The following is a 5662-nucleotide window of genomic DNA, read 5'->3' as shown; positions in this document are numbered from 1 at the left end:
AAGTGGGTTCCCATGAAAAAATATTACTCTGGGCGCACCACTTCAATGTCATGGGTTCATAGAATTTTAGAATCACCTTTCTCCCCCTTATGGTGCTATTGGTCTACATATATACAATAAACATACCATAAACATACCATTCGAGTAGAATTGTACCAGGTTAACAAAACATACTCTTTGATGAGTTTCTTGTTGACGCTGGGTTTCGGTGGTCCGAACGCTGACTCAAAACAGTTCCTGTGTTTGTTTAAACTCAGCGGATGGCCAACTACAATGGCAGGAATTCCAGTTAGACCACTAAAGCCAGGTCAGGGAAAACAGAGAAACTTTGTTCATGCTTTACCTTTGGTAATGTTGATAGCATAGCCAGCATAATGTTCTATAACATCACCTTTAGAGTTTCCACATAATTTTCTGTAAGGGTTTTCTTCCCCAAAATTGTCCACCTTCCTAATCGCAACATTAAGTAACCAAATGACAAAAACGAAACACTCTCGTTTGTTGACAGCGGTGATGTGTGGCTTGGCAGAGCGTACACTTACACATGCAACAGTTGTTCCCCCTGTGAAAAACTGTCTGTGTCTAATAACATTGTGGCGGTGTCTATCTGAAGTGTGTATTTGAGAAAGCTTTATTTTTACAAATGCTTTTGCATGAGTGGATCTACATTTGCTGATGTGCATTGATTGCGCAACAACGATTTTTGACTTCTACATAACAATGGCAACGGAATGTGCAACTGCTTCACATTGGCAGTCTCTATTACTGTGACCTTTTGTGATTCCTTCTTATAAATATTTCAGAGCAGACCCCTGCTCCCTCTGTATGCTTCTGCAATTCTATGCACCTTTTTGAACTGCTTTCAGGCAAAGTTTAATTGTTTTTCAAGTTTACACGTGCTGCTCAGCTGTAGGACTATGCTGAATCAGCTGATTTATGGCTTTCCAACACAGTTCTTGGCTTGTTTGAAAAATAAATAAATATATATATATATATATATATATATATATATATATATATATATATATATATATATATATATATATATATATATATATATATACATATACATATACATTATTATATATATTATATACATTAATCGCAATTTGAATTCGATCTCCAAAATATTTTTCTGTAAATTGTTGTTGGTATACTACTACTACTACTACTGTATATATATCTATCTATCTATCTATCTCTCTCTCTCTCTCTCTCTCTCTCTCTCTCTCTCTCTCTATATATATATATATATATATATATATATATATATATATATATATCTCTCTCTCTATATATATATATACTTTTATGTAGACTTTTATGTAGTTTTACTTTAAAAGGTTGCTTGACGGCTTATTGGAGAAATCCAAAATAATTTGCACACTTTGCACAGCCAAATTCAAACACATATTAGTTATTACCATATTAGTTAGTACGTCTTTAGTGTATCAATCAACTGTTGTATTTTACAGGAAAAGAATCGTATTCAAGGATCAAAGAAAGCTACTAAAACAGTCTTTGAATCGAAATATACTTTTTTTCCTCCACATTAATTCCAAGAATTTACTCAAGTAAATATCGGTTCCAAGCTTCGTTAAAAGTTGTAGTTGAAAATGCGATTAATCGCGATCAATTATGGAAAATGTTGCGATTAATTAGTTTGAAAATTTTTATCGCTTGACAGCACTAATATATATATATATATATATATATATATATATATATATATATATATATATATATATATATATATATATATATATATATATATTTCAGTGCGGCGCAGCTTGAAAGCTTGAATATCCCGGACACAAGTTGTTTTGAAAGAAGCCTAAAAAAAAGTGGGCCGGAATAAAATCCACTTTCGACCATGCTTAGTCCAGCCATTTTTTAAATTTGTCACCCCCCACCCCTCCGCCCCAAAAATGGGCATCCGGCCGGGCCGGAGGGTCGGACCGGTCCGGCCCAGGGACGGACTGCCCAGCTCTGGCTATTGCATTGGCATTAATGACCCAATGTATTATTGGGAAAGCTTTATTTTGAAGTTAGCCTTTGTGGAGGCGGTGTGTTCGCTGAGTATGTTTGCAAAAATGCTCTTGTACATGCAACTTACGTGATCTTGGGTATTCAACTGCCTCTGCTGAATGCGCACTAATCACGTTGCCTTATTGTGAATGCATACATTTTTTTTTCACCAACCATTCTGCGGATCGTGCCCATCCTGAACCGATGCTTGATCCTTACCAAAGAAAATTCATTGGTCAGCTTTATTTTGAAATTGGCCTTTTTTTTGTTTTTTTCACCAACCATTTTGCGGATCGTGCTCAACCGATGCTTGATCCTTACCAATCGAAGATGATTCGTTGCAGTGCAATACTAGTGTGTACAGGTACAGGTACGTGACACAAATCAAGGTACGCATTACTGATTTCTGTTGCGCATCAGGAAGTATTATCTCAAATTTAAGGAGCAGCGTGGTTTTTGTCCTGAATGTGGAAAAATGGGTCAGCTCTACACCCTCAGCGGGGTCATGGAAGGTGTATGGGAGTTCGCCCAACCAGTCTACATGAGTTTTGTGGACTTGAGAAGGTATTCAACTGTTTCCTCGGGAGTCATGTGAGGGGGTGCTTCATGAGAATGGCGTACCAGAACCCCTGGTCGGGGACTGTTTGGTTCCTGTACAACAGGTGTCAGAGTTTAGTTCGCATTGCCGGCAGTAAATCGGATTCATTTCCAGTGCGAATTGGGCTCCGCCAAAACTTCCATTTTTTGCTAACTCTATTCATAACCTATGTAGACATAATTTCCAGCCACAGCCAAGATGTTGAGGGGGTCCATTTTGGCGACCGCAGTTTTACGTCAGTGCTTTTTGCAGATGATGTGGTTCTGTTGTCTTCATCAAGCCATGATCTTCAACTCTCACTAGAGCATTTCACAGTCGAGTGTGAAGCGGTTGGGATGAGAATCAACACCTCCAAATGTGAGACCGTAGTCCTCAGGGTGGTGTGCCTTCTCCAGGTTGGAAATGAAAGCCTGCCCCAAGTGGTGGAGTTGAACTATCTTGGGGTCTTGTTCACAAGTGAGGGAAGAATGAACTGAGAGGTTGACAGACAGTCTGGTGCACTGTCTGCAGTCAATCAGACTCTGCATTGATTGTCATGGTCAAGAAGGACCTCAGCTGAAAGCCAAAGCTCTAAATTACAAGTCGCTCTACATTTTCACTCCCCCCTATGGACACAAACTGTCATTTTTGACCGAAAGAACACGATCAAGGAAGTGGCCGACATGAGCATCCCCTGCAGGGTGCTCCGGCTCTCACTTAGAGGTACAGTGCAAATCTTGGTCATCCATGAGGGGCTCAGAGTAGAGCTACTGCTCCTCTGCATCCAGAGGAGACATGTGAGATGGCTTGGACATCTGGTTAGGATGCATCCTCTATGTGTCAGTTGGTGAGGTGTTCTGGGCATGTCCCACCGGGAGGAGGCCCCAGGGATGACTCAGGACATGCTTGAGAGACTATATCTCCAAACTATCCGGGTAACGCCTTGGGGTACCCTGGATGGAAGACCTGAATAAAGTGGCTGGGGAAAGAGATGTCTGGGCTTCACCTCTTAAGCTGCGGCCCTTGTGACCCAACCCAAAGAAAATGAATGGATGATTGGATATATCCCTCTTATACTTCTGACCGCAAAAGGCCTGTTGTTTCATTTTGTGCACAAGCAGAATACATTGAATTTGTTCTCACCAAGTTACAGCCTGCACCAATCTCATAACACACATTTCTATCTGCACAGGATACACTGTATGTCTCCATTGCGGTGTCAAAATGTAAAGTACAGTAAAATTCCCAAGTCTCAGAATTTAGTTTTACATATCAACAAGTCAAGCAGGATGACTATATATATATATATATAAAGTTAAGGGCGATGAAATGAAACTTGCAAAGAGTTGCAAGGATCCTGGTACAGTATGCAGTATTTACCTTCCAGAAGACATTATCTTTAGTTGCTTCTCCTTGGCCATAACAAGAAAAGTGATGTTAGTATAATCATTTGGTCGTTTTTTTAGTTTAGTTTTTTTTTTTTTTTTGAATCCTAGCAATATATGTATATTTTCCATCAGAAAAAAACACATCTAAATTGTAGATACACAGTGTGCTGTAATTTGGAAGTACTCTACCTTGAATCATGCTGTCCTTTATCATTTATTTTAAATGACACAAACCTGACCTGTATTTTCATGAGTGTGGGCTTTGGACTCACTTTGTTTTCAGTTTGTCATTGTGTTACATACAGCCTACCTCATAAAAAACACATAACCACTGACATGGTCTTCAAATTCTGGGAAAATTGTGGAAAGGAGAATAAAACATGTGTCATGGAGAGGAATATTAATAGTTACAATATAACATTCATCAAATATATGACCTGGGATGTGCAGTAATATACTTTTAAAAGAAAGGAGAGGCCTTTGAATTGTTTGCTTTAATCTTAGTGCAAACATAGCAGTAGACATGAGACATACAGTACATGATTGCTGTTTGTTCCACTTAACCCTGAGTTGAGCGGTTGTTCAAACATTGTAAATGATATCTGGTGTGGATGCATATCAATTTTCCTACCCAGTTTTTGATAATGCTGCCATAAATCTTGCCTTCAAATTGGGTTTCTGGATTTAGGACGGCTGACCTCATACTGAACCGACTCATTCAGTCACAATCGATGATCTTTATTTAATGGGAAGTATAACAGCTGTGAAAGAGAAGCCTCAAGACTTAGTGCCAATTTTCTTTTTCTATATCCTAGTCTGTTTCTTCAGACAGAATACAGATGTTAGTGACATTAATACTGCATAGAGTCAAACTCAATTCTCTTTCTAAATGCATATACAATATAAGTGTAAATATTCACGATAGCTTGGGTTGTACTATAAACATGAAATTGTAGACTTTACAGGGTCACTCTGTAAAAACTGAAACAGTCTTTAATACCACGGGTGACCATGGGAGGTGTTCAAAGATCATTTGCATACACGGCCAGTCAGTTGGCCACTGCAGAGACATACAAAGAGCTTCATAATTTTCCTCCTCTGCTCTTACCTGCTATTTCAGTCGCACTCTGGAGGACACGTTCTCCGTCAAACTGAGGTAAGGAAAAAGAAGTAATTCTACGGCAGAAAGTTAAGTGCACTGACAAGTGTTTTACGAGTGACTCATAGATCGAGTAGCTATTTAAACAGACACAAAACGAACTGTATTGATTACTTTAGTTTAATGTTTTCTTTTTCCTACTTTGATTTCCACGACATGAACAAATAAAATGAAACAAACCCTGAGATATGCAGTGCAATTCTCTCTCATATACTGTACATTCACATTTTCTACAACATTGAGGACATTACTGGACTAAAATATTCATAAATCAAATTATTGTACTGAAACATAGTTGGCATGCGTGTTGCCAGTTATTTATTATAAATTGCAAGTGTATACATAAACATTCCCAAATTCCACGACTGCTACTTTTCTGGAAATTTACTTGACATATTCTGTCTCTTGGCAACTCTGTTAGTGTAACTGTCACTTCAGTGTTGCCTACAAACATTTGCCAATGAGAAAATTGTTCTGTATCTTCTACTCCAGATATTCGGCACTACAACG

This window comes from Filicampus tigris, chromosome 13 (assembly GCF_054856515.1).
Source record: "Filicampus tigris isolate MCC_2025a chromosome 13, RoL_Ftig_1.0, whole genome shotgun sequence".
Lineage (NCBI taxonomy): Eukaryota > Metazoa > Chordata > Actinopteri > Syngnathiformes > Syngnathidae > Filicampus > Filicampus tigris.
This window is presented reverse-complemented; position numbering follows the sequence as displayed.